This window comes from Urtica dioica, chromosome 6, assembly GCF_054948205.1.
Source record: "Urtica dioica subsp. dioica isolate 48M chromosome 6, U.dioica_male_clone48M_v1_H2, whole genome shotgun sequence".
In the NCBI taxonomy this organism is placed as follows: domain Eukaryota; kingdom Viridiplantae; phylum Streptophyta; class Magnoliopsida; order Rosales; family Urticaceae; genus Urtica; species Urtica dioica.
Genome location: NC_142761.1, coordinates 21,010,546 through 21,022,672, shown reverse-complemented (window position 1 = coordinate 21,022,672; position 12,127 = coordinate 21,010,546). Strand labels below are relative to the sequence as shown.

General features: G+C 39.1%; 1 pseudogene; it reads left to right on the top strand.

Moving 5' to 3' along the window:
- Positions 1 to 1,238: 1,238 nt before the first annotated feature.
- On the top strand, positions 1,239 to 5,967 carry LOC149393489 (uncharacterized; annotated as a pseudogene).
- The last annotated feature ends 6,160 nt before the right edge of the window (positions 5,968 to 12,127 follow it).

The following is a 12,127-nucleotide window of genomic DNA, read 5'->3' as shown; positions in this document are numbered from 1 at the left end:
TCTAAAGCAAGAGAGCCTAATTACAATGATTAAGGTTCTACAAGAGTAATCAGAATGCCTAGGTCGTTTTTAGGCATTGGATCCACATTTCTAACAATAAATAAGGCTGTTCACTCTTTTGGGAGTTACTTTTGTAACCACTCAGAATAGTTGGACGAATTTGGGGTGTTTATACCCATTTAGTGTGTTGTTTTGTGTGTTTTTATGTCAAAAACTTTCAGTTTCAATGTTATAAGGGCTGAGAGTTATTTGCATTTAGATTTCAGCTTTTATTACTAGTGTCTTAAATGTTGTTTTTAGAGCTGTTGGAGCAAAACGTTTTTGGCTGATTGTAAAGCCTCTCCAAGGCTATAAATAAGTGTTTAGGAGAATGTAATCAGGACAATTCCCCTTTGAATGAAATATATGTGAGTTTGTGTCTTTCTTGTTCTTGAAAAGACTTTTTGAACTTATCAAGTTTTCTTGTGGCGTTCAGCAACTTGACTTATCATCTTGATTCTTAAGTGATCATCTTGAGTATCTTGGTGTGGCGTCATATATATTGTAGGCTTGGTTCTTATCTCTCTAGATATTGGGTCAAGTCTCAACATTCTAGTCCTTTGCAGATCTTGGGGTCTTTTTCCAATCATTGTTATTGGGTCTTATCACATTTGTTGGTAAGGATCATATCATTTGGTATCAGAGCTTGGGTTCTAAGGAAAAGTTTGTCTATCATTTATTTTAATTTTCGTTTGTGTCATTTCAAGTAAAAAAAAAAAAGCAAAAAAAAAAGAAAAAAAAGCCAAATGAAAAAAGAATTCAGTCTATCGTTGTAGTATTTTTGTTTGTTTTGTTTTATGGTCTGATTCTAGAATTGGTAATTGAGCATTTTAGTTTACGTAGTGTGGGTTTATCTCATATCTTATCCTTTGCTTTTGAGTCTCGTGATTTGTTGAGTTGTTTCACACATTGAATTGCTACTCGAAACACTTGTTGTTTACTTAGTCTGATTAAGAACAAAAGAAAACACTAGAGTGGAAAAAGGCAAGAGTGTGAGATTATTTGAGGGTAAAAGCCATTTTATTTCTAAACACGAGTGTTGAGCGGATACATTATTGAGAGAAACACGTGAGCGAGTGTTTGTGAGGTCCTCTAACAGATACGTTTTTTTTAATAAAAAAATATATATATTTTAAATGTCAGGAAACGAATCTGATCGTGGGAGATACGTACAACCACCACTTAATCGAAATCTTCAAATGGAGGCATTCGTGGCGTTGATGACGGAGAAGTTTGAGCAACTAAATGCGAGGATTGATGGAATAGAAGGGATGGCAGCAAATCATGCACCAACTGTTCCCAATAGACGAGCACAAAGAGCTGAAGAAGAGGGTGATGTATCGGAAGGTGTTGAAGACGAGGTTGCTGAAGATGGTGGAGAAGAGCGTCAACATAACCGGGGCAGGTTTGGGCGTGGTAATGGGAATAGAGAAGCTAGGAGGGGAAGGCCTGGAAGGGATGATGATTTGGGGAGTATAAAGGTGACCATACCATCTTTTCAGGGGAGAAATGAACCTGAAGTCTATTTGGAGTGGGAGCAGAAGATAGAGATGGTGTTCGAGTGTCATAACTACTCGGAGATGAAGAAGGTGAAGGTCGCAGCGATCGAGTTCACTGATTATGCCATAATATGGTGGGATCAGTTGTTGAAAGAAAGGAGGAGAAATAGAGAGCGCACGGTGGAGACATGGGAGGAGATGAAAGCCATCATGAGGCGGCGATTCATTCCAAGTTATTACCATCGGGAGTTGTACAACAAATTGCAGCGTCTAACTCAAGGAATAAAGAGTGTAGATGAGTATTTCAAGGAGATGGAGGTGGCAATGATAAGGGCAAACGTGGTGGAGGACAGAGAAGCAACGATGGCCAGATTCTTGCATGGACTAAATCGTGAGATAGCGGATGTCGTGGAGATGCAACATCACGTGGAGTTGACCGATATGGTGCACCAAGCCATCAAAGCGGAGCAGCAACTAAAGCGAAGGAACATGGCTAGGAGAGGACCAAGTATGTCGTCAACAAATTCGTGGAGGGCAGCCTCTAGACGAGATGAATTTCAAGCAAACAAGCCTAAATTTGACAGTTTGAAAAACGTCGTACAACAACCAGGGGCTACACAAGGTAACAAAGAGGCTAATTCTACTAAAACACGTGATATAAAGTGTTTTAAATGTAGAGGTTCAGGACATATAGCCAGCGAGTGCCCAAACAAGAGGGTTATGGTGATAAACGCACAAGGTCAGCTTGAGTCGGAGGATGAGGAAGATGAAGTAGATGAGGACATGCCACCACTTGAGGATTGCAGCGATGGTGAATACCCAGTCGATGGAGAACTATTAGTGGCGAGGAGAGCTCTTAGTGCACAAGTGAAGAAAGAAGAAAATAATCAGCGCGAGAATTTGTTTCATACTCGATGCTTCGTGAACCGGAAAGTGTGTAGTGTGATTATTGATGGAGGAAGTTGCACGAATGTCGCGAGCAATGAACTTGTCGAGAAATTGGCGCTGCCTACGTTGAAGCATCCACGACCCTACCGTCTTCAATGGCTTAATGATAGTGGAAACATCAAGGTGACAAAACAAGTTCTTGTGGCATTTTCGATTGGCAAGTATGAAGATCAGGTGCTTTGTGATGTGGTACCGATGGAAGCTTGTCACATGCTTTTGGGGAGGCCATGGCAATTTGATAGGAGGGTCTCACATGATGGTTTCACCAATCGATACTCTTTTACTCTTAAAGAGCAACCTGTTACACTTGTACCATTAAGTCCCAATCAAGTTCTTGCTGATCAATTGAAATTACAAACAAAAAGAGAAAAAGAAAAAGAAAAAGAAAAAGAAAAAGAAAGAGAAAAAGAAAAGGAAAGAGAAAAAGATGAAAAAAAGGAATTTGAAAAGAAAGAGAGAAACATGAGTGAAAAAGTTAGTCTCATGGCAAAAAAAAGTGAGATCAAGAGGGCATTATTCACCCATCAGCCCCTTATAGTACTCATGTACAAGGAGGCCTTTTTATGTACTGATGATCTTGCCGGATCTTTGCCGAGCAACGTTTTCTCTCTTTTGCAGGAATTTGTAGATGTGTTTCCGGAAGAGGTACCTCCTGGTTTACCTCCTATTCGAGGGATCGAACATCAAATCGACTTTGTTCCTGGCTCCACAATTCCAAATCGACCAGCCTATAGAAGTAATCCAGAGGAGACTAAGGAACTTGAGCGGCAAGTCAGTGAGCTAATGGAGAAGGGACATGTGAGAGAAAGCATGAGTCCGTGTGCTGTTCCGGTGATTCTAGTGCCGAAGAAGGATGGGACATGGAGAATGTGTGTTGATTGTCGAGCCATCAACAACATCACGGTAAAGTATCGACATCCTATTCCTCGTTTAGATGATATGTTGGATGAATTGCATGGATCGTGTGTGTTTTCTAAAATTGATCTTAAGAGTGGATATCATCAGATTAGAATGAAAGAAGGAGATGAGTGGAAAACTGCATTTAAGACAAAATATGGATTGTATGAATGGTTAGTTATGCCTTTTGGGTTAACCAATGCCCCGAGTACATTCATGAGACTTATGAACCATGTTTTACGTACTTTCCTTGGACATTTTGTTGTTGTCTACTTTGATGATATTCTGATTTATAGTAAAAACCTTGAGGATCATGTTGCACATCTAAAATTGGTTTTAGAAGTTTTGAGGAAAGAAAGCTTATTTGGAAATCTTAAGAAATGTACATTTTGCACGGATAAGCTTGTGTTTCTTCGTTTTGTTGTAAGTGCTAAAGGGATTGAAGTTGATGAGGAAAAGGTGAAGGCAATTCACGATTGGCCAACGCCTACTTCGGTAAGTCAGGTAAGAAGTTTTCATGGTTTGGCTAGTTTTTATCGACGATTTGTTCGAGACTTTAGTAGCCTTGCAGCGCCGCTAACCGAAGTCATCAAGAAGAACATCCCATTTAAATGGGGAGCTGAGCAAGAAAAGGCATTCAGACTGATCAAGAAAAAATTAACTAATGCTCCTTTGCTTATTTTGCCTAACTTCACTAAAACGTTTGAAATTGAGTGTGATGCTTCAGGTTTAGGAATTGGTGGAGTTTTGATGCAAGAAGGAAGACCAATTGCGTATTTTAGTGAAAAGTTGAGTGGGGCAGCCCTGAACTATCCTACTTATGATAAGGAATTATATGCATTGGTGAGGACTTTGGAAAATTGGCAGCACTATCTTTGGCCTAAAGAATTTGTGATACATACGGATCATGAGTCGTTGAAGCATTTGAAGGGCCAACACAAATTGAATAGACGACATGCGAAATGGGTGGAGTTCATTGAAACATTTCCGTATGTGATCAAATATAAGCAAGGTAAGGAGAATGTTGTGGCAGATGCATTATCTCGCAGGTACGTTCTACTCTCTACTCTAGATTCTAAGTTGCTTGGATTTGAGTACATTAAGGAATTGTATGCTTCTGATTCTGATTTTGGGGCAGCCTTTGAATGTTGTTCTCATGGGGCGAATGGCAAATTTTTTATTCATGATGGTTTTCTATTTCGTGAAAATAAATTATGCATTCCTCATTCTTCATTACGTGAACTACTTGTTTGAGAAGCACATTCTGGTGGTTTGATGGGTCATTTTGGGGTAGCTAAGACATTGGGTATGTTGCATGAACATTTCTATTGGCCCCATATGAAACGAGATGTTGAAAAGATTTGTGAGCGATGCATAACTTGTAAACAGGCCAAGTCTAAACAACAACCACATGGTTTGTATACACCACTTCCGATTCCTAGTGCACCTTGGGTTGATATTTCAATGGACTTCGTTTTGGGATTACCAAGGACTAAGAGGGGGAGAGATTCTGTTTTTGTGGTCGTTGATCGATTTTCTAAAATGGCACATTTTATTGCATGTCACAAAACTGATAACGCATCAAACATTGCTGACCTGTTTTTCAAAGAGATTGTTAGGTTGCATGGCATGCCTCGCACAATTGTTTCTGATAGAGATGCGAGATTCTTGAGCTATTTTTGGAAAACGTTGTGAGGAAAGCTGGGAACAAAACTATTGTTTTCTACTACTTGTCATCGACAAACCGATGGGCAAACTGAAGTGGTAAATAGATCATTATCCACTTTGTTGCGTTCTATCATTCAAAAGAACCTGAAAGCTTGGGAAGATGGTTTGCCACATGTTGAATTTGCATATAATCGTAGTGTTCACTCTGCAACTAAGTTCTCTCCTTTTGAAATTGTTTATGGTTTTAATCCAATAACACCTTTGGATTTGATTCCTTTACCTATTGGTGAGCAAGTTAACTTGGATGGGAAAAAGAAGGCAGATCTTGTGAAACAGATTCATGAGAAGACAAGGCAAAACATAGAGCGACGGACTGAGCAATACGCAAAGAATGCCAACAAGAGCCGCAAGAAAGTGATTTTTGAGCCAGGGGACTGGGTTTGGTTGCACATGAGAAAGGAGCGATTCCCTGAGCAAAGGCGTTCCAAATTACTTCCAAGGGGTGACGGACCATTCCAGGTTTTGGAGCGCATCAATGACAATGCCTACAAGTTTGACTTACCTGGTGATGATTTGAGGACAAATCGCTGTCAAGAGGGGGAGAATGATGCGAATCAAGGAGCTAAAGTGGATGCAAGTGATCAAGGAGTTCAAATGGATACAAGTGGACCTGAGATGACTAAAAGAAAACTTTCAAGTGATCCATTAAGTTTGCCTAGTGGGCCTCTCACAAGGTTTAAGGCCAAACAATTCAAAGAGGCTCTAAATGGGCTGATTCAACAAGTTAGCTCATTTGGGCCCAAAGTTGAGGCAAATCTAAAGCAAGAGAGCCTAATTACAATGATTAAGGTTCTACAAGAGTAATCAGAATGCCTAGGTCGTTTTTAGGCATTGGATCCACATTTCTAACAATAAATAAGGCTGTTCACTCTTTTGGGAGTTACTTTTGTAACCACTCAGAATAGTTGGACGAATTTGGGGTGTTTATACCCATTTAGTGTGTTGTTTTGTGTGTTTTTATGTCAAAAACTTTCAGTTTCAATGTTATAAGGGCTGAGAGTTATTTGCATTTAGATTTCAGCTTTTATTACTAGTGTCTTAAATGTTGTTTTTAGAGCTGTTGGAGCAAAACGTTTTTGGCTGATTGTAAAGCCTCTCCAAGGCTATAAATAAGTGTTTAGGAGAATGTAATCAGGACAATTCCCCTTTGAATGAAATATATGTGAGTTTGTGTCTTTCTTGTTCTTGAAAAGACTTTTTGAACTTATCAAGTTTTCTTGTGGCGTTCAGCAACTTGACTTATCATCTTGATTCTTAAGTGATCATCTTGAGTATCTTGGTGTGGCGTCATATATATTGTAGGCTTGGTTCTTATCTCTCTAGATATTGGGTCAAGTCTCAACATTCTAGTCCTTTGCAGATCTTGGGGTCTTTTTCCAATCATTGTTATTGGGTCTTATCACATTTGTTGGTAAGGATCATATCATAGAGAGAGAGGCTCTCAATCTCTAACTTATGTGGAATTGAGAAAGCAATGAGAATGAGGGCCCTATTTATAGGAGACGGGTTTGCCTTAGAAATGGGAGTTTCCACTTTTTTCCAAGCATTCATGAGCAATCTCTTATTTCCCATTATCTCCATATGCGCCCAACATTTCCTTTCCCATAAGGGATTTATTTCCTAATTTGTTTCCTCTTCTTTGCTTGTCTTGGCCGCCCATATAGTTTCCCACATTGGAAAATTTGTTTTCTCTTTTTCTTTTGGCAAGTATCATGATAAATTTATGCACAAAATATTCTCTCTTTCTTTGGGTATTATGGGCGCCAAACATGTCTCTAGAAGGAGCTTCTAGAAGCTTCTTCATTTGTTCATGACAACATGAAAAAGGCCCATTAAGAATTTTCAATAAAATTCATATGAAATGAAATTAATCCACAAGGCCCAATTAATAATATTATGGCCGAGTGTTACTTGTCATCAAATGACCTTGTCAAAAAATTTATTGACATTCATTTCATCCTATCTCTCAAAAGACAAAAATACCCTTTTGACAATTTTTGTTCTTGTTTTGACTTAGCTTCCAGTTTAACTATTCCTACTCGATGTGATTCGTGACAGTGACCTCATGGATCCAAATGAACAAAGCTTGAGCTAAAATACTTGGACTCAAAAGTTCACAAACCTTTTCCAAGTTTAGCTTAATGTCAACTGACTCCACTAAAGAGTTGACACTGAAAATCTCTCGGTTCAAATGAATTTATTTTCTACTCAAGAATTCAGCCTAATTGTAATGAGTGGATCCACATAATATTATCAGTGTTAACCCTTCATGAATATCATCAGCTAGTCGGGATTTACAAAATTACCATTTTACCCTTCTAGCTGTTATTTCCTCAACTCCTTTGTCGCTTGTGAATAAGTTAGAAACAATGTATTGACGAGGAGCTAACAAGTCACATTGTTTCATCCAAAAGAGTCAGGACTCAATTTGGACACTGGCCAGTTCATTTAGTCACACTCCAAGGAACAAAGCATGAGGTGATATACATTGCATTTCAGCAATCTTGTACATGAATTCCATATCTATGAGAACTTCAAAAAGTTACTCATGACATACTCACAACTTAGTACTTCACCAATAGGCCTTGTTCGGAATCACATAGTGAGTCCGAGCTCTGACTTTCTCAAATGAGAATACTAAGGTGTGAAATGACATGTCTCATTTCAGGATTAAATTCATACGTAGTGACTTCGAGACATAAGAGGTTAAATGGTTTGTTCTTATCTTGTCTCTAGAAGTGCACTGGTCAATTCAGTACCTTCGGAAGATACCTAGAAGAACTATAGAGTCTCCACCTCTCAATGCCTCATAACCAGACATCATATATTCTTCTAACAATCATACTGAGGTCAATAGTCCTTTGACCCTTAGATTGCGAATATATCGTTTTAAGCAAACTACGAAGAGTTTGTTCATGCAAATCTACATTTGTCTCTTCGTAAGTTGTTTAGTTTGTTTATGGACTAAAGACTAAGGTTTTATCATAAAGCTTCAGACAAGGAAGATTGAATGAACGTTTCAACTTTTTATTAATGAATAAGCAATTACAAGCAAGAGTCTTCATGCGACTTTATTACATCAAATGTATAATATAAAGATTACAACTCTTCTTGTGGGCACCATTGACAACAGTTGGCTAGTAGGTCAGAATTGTGCCTGTTTGTGGGATATCCAAAGGAAACCAAAGGTTTCATCTTCTATAGTCCCGAGGACGATAAGACTTTCGTTAGCACGAATGCTCGTTTCCTTGAGGATGACTTTATGAAGGATGCAAAACCTAGAAGCAAAATTGTGCTTGAAGAAAAGTTGGGTGAGGAAGCTTCTACCTCATCTGTGAGAACTGTTCTTACCCCAACTAAAACACAACCTAACTCATCAGAATCTTGTCAAGTAGTACTTCGACGTAGTGGGAGGGATGTTCAAAAGCCTGACAGGTACATGTCTTATGGAGACTCTCTTGTAGTCGTCTCTGACATGGATGATCCTGTTTCCTATAGCCAAGCGATGGCTTGTTCTGAATCAAACCTTTGGCTTGACGCCATGAAAGTTGAAATGCACTCGATGTATGTCAACAAAGTCTGGAAACTTGTAGACCTTCCTGAAGGGATTAAACCCGTAGGGTGTAAGTGGATATACAAGAAGAAAAGGAGTCCTAATGGGAACGTCAAGACGTTCAAAGCACGACTTGTGGCGAAGGGTTATACCCAACAAGAAGGGATTGACTATGAAACCTTCTCGCCAGTCGCAATGCTTAAATCCATCCGCATACTCCTATCCATAGCTGCAGCTCTCGACTATGAGATCTAGCAAATGGATGTCAAGACAGCCTTTCTGAATGGCAATCTTGACGAGCGTATTTACATGGCTCAACCAGACGGTTTCGTGGAAGAAGGTCAAGAGACCAAGGTTTGTGAGTTGCTTAAGTCCATTTGTGCATTAAAGCAAGCATCTAGGTCATGGAATATTAGATTCGATGAAACTGTAAAGAGCTTTGGCTTTGAACAGTCAATAGATGAGCCTTGTGTTTACAAGTTAATACACGAAGGCAAAGTTATGTTTCTGGTACTATATGTCGATGATATACTAGTCATTGGTAATGACGTGGGTAAGTTATCTGAGGTTAAGGTCTGGCTGGCAAAGCAATTCGATATGAAGGATCTAGGAGAAGCCGCGTACATTCTGGGGATCCAAATTTTTCGAGATAGGAAAAACCGGACCCTGTCGCTCTCTCAAGCATCTTATATTGATAAGGTGATGGATCGCTTCTCGATGCAAGACTCCAAGAAGGGCCAAACACCCTTTAGGCATGGGTTTTCACTCTCTAAGGACTAGTCTCCCAAGACTGCACAAGAGATTGAAGACATGAGGAAAATTCCTTACGCCTCTGCCGTAGGAAGCCTTATGTATGCTATGCTTTGCACTAGACCTGACATCTATTTCGCCGTTGGCGTAGTTAGCCGTTTCTAATCTAACCTTGGACCCGAGCACTGGATTGCTGTTAAGCATGTTCTTAAGTATCTTCGAATAACTAGGAACATGATGCTTACATACTCAGGTACTGACCTGACTATGACGGAATATACCGACTCCGATTTTCAAGCGGATAAGGATTCCAGGAAATCCACTTCGGGATCTGTGTTCATCCGTAATAGTGGAGCTGTTGTGTGGAGGAGTATTAAGCAATCTTGCATTGCTGACTCTACAATGGAAGCAGAATATGTGGCTGCTTGTGAAGCATCCAAAGAGGCTGTATGGCTTAGAAAATTCCTTAAGTATTTGGAAGTTGTTCCAAACGTTGACGAGCCCATGACTCTTTATTGTGATAATAGTGGGGCTGTCGCTAACTCGAAGGAACCTCGAAGCCATAAGCGCTCTAAGCATATTGAGAGGAAATACCATTTGATTCGAGATATCGTGCAGCGCGGAAACGTGGAAGTGAAGAAGATCTCAACGGTGGACAACCTAGCAGATCCATTCACAAAGGCCCTAGCGAACAAGGTCTTCGACCAACATCGAGAGGGATTAGGCATGAAAGACTACACATGTCTTCTTTGAGTCAAGTGGGAGTTTGTTGTCAATGGTGCCCACAAGAAGAGTTGTAATCCTTATACTCTACATTTGATGTAATAAAGTCTCATGAAGACTCTTGCTTGTAATTGCTTATTCATTAATAAAAAGTTGAAACGTTCATTCAATCTTCCTTGTCTGAAGCTTTATGATAAAACATTAGTCTATAGTCCATAAACAAACTAAACAACTTATGAAGAGACAAATGTAGATTTGCATGAACAAACTCTTCGTAGTTTGCTTAAAATGATATATTCGCAATCTAAGGGTCAAAGGACTATTGACCTCAGTATGATTGTTAGAAGAATCTATGATGTCTGGTTATGAGGCATTGAGAGTTGGAGACTCTATAGTTCTTCTAGGTGTCTTCCGAAGGTATTGAATTGACCAGTGCACTTCTAGAGACAAGATAAGAACAAACCATTTAACCTCTTATGTCTCGAAGTCACTATGTATGAATTGCACCGTGCTTACCTTAATCCTGAAATGAGACATGTCATTTCACACCTTAGTATTCTCATTTGAGAAAGTCAGAGTTCGGACTCACTATGTGATTCCGAACAGGGCCTATTGGTGAAGTACTAAGTTGTGAGAATGTCATGAGTAACTTTGTGAAGTTCTCATAGATATGGAATTCATGTACTAGATTGCTGAAATGCAATGTATATCACCACATGCTCTGTTCCTTGGAGTGTGAATAAATGAACTGGCCAGTGTCCAAGTTGAGTCTTGACTCTTTTTGATGAAACAATGTGACTTGTTAGCTCCTCGTCAATACATTGTTTCTAACTTATTCACAAGCGACAAAGGAGTTGAGGAAATAACATCTAGAAGGGTAAAATGGTAATTTTGTAAATCCCGACTAGCTGATGATATTCATGAAGGGTAAACACATATAATATTCAGTGGATCCGGTCATCATAATTAGGTTGAATTATTGAGTATAAAATAAATTCATTTGAACTGAGAGATTTTCAGTGTCAACTCTTTAGTGGAGTCAGTTGGCATTAAGCTAAACTTGGAAAAGGTTTGTGAACTTTTGAGTCCAAGTGTTTAGCTCAAGCTTTGTTCATTTGGGTCCATGAGGTCACTGTCACGAATCACATCGATTAGGAATAGTTAAACTAGAAGCTAAGTCAAAACAATAACGAAAATTGTCGAAAGGGTAATTTTGTCTTTTTGGACTTGGCATGAAATGAATGTCAATAAATTTTTTGACAATGTCATATGATGACATATTATATCACACGGCCATAACATGTTTATTGGGCCTTGTGAATTAATTTCATTTAATAGAATTTTACTAGAAAATTCTTAATGGGCCTTTCTTATGTTGTCATGAACAATTAAAAGAAAACCTAGAAAGCCTTTCTAGAAGGCTTTTGGCCGTCCAACCCAAGTGAATGGGACACCAAATTTCGTGCAGCCCTTAGTGTGAAAGAGAGTTTATTTTGTGCATTAATGTATGAAGATACTTGCCAAAAGAAAAAGAGGAAACAAATTTCCTCTAGGAGAGTATGACATGGGCAGCCAAGGCAAGCAAAATAGGAAACAAATTTGCTTCTAGATGGCAAGGCTTACACGCCCAAAATGAGAAAAGGAAATAAGGATTATTTCCTCATGAATATGTTATATTCTAAAGAAGAGGAAACTACCTTATTGAAGGTAAAGCCTCTCCTATAAATAGGAGCCTTATTCTTCTCATTTCATTCATTCCACATAAGTTAGAGATTGAGAGTCTCTCTCTCTAGAACTTGTGGCCGCCCCTCTCCTCTCTCTCTCTAGTCAATTTCGTTTTATTGTTTTGGCACCTAGGTCCTCATTTGACCTAGAGTTTAACTCTGCGACTTCAAGACTCGTTCTTAAATCGTAGTGTTTAAAAGTGCCCACTCACTAATTCCTTTATTTCGAGTGATTTAGTGATAGAAACATTCGTGGATGCTCGAGG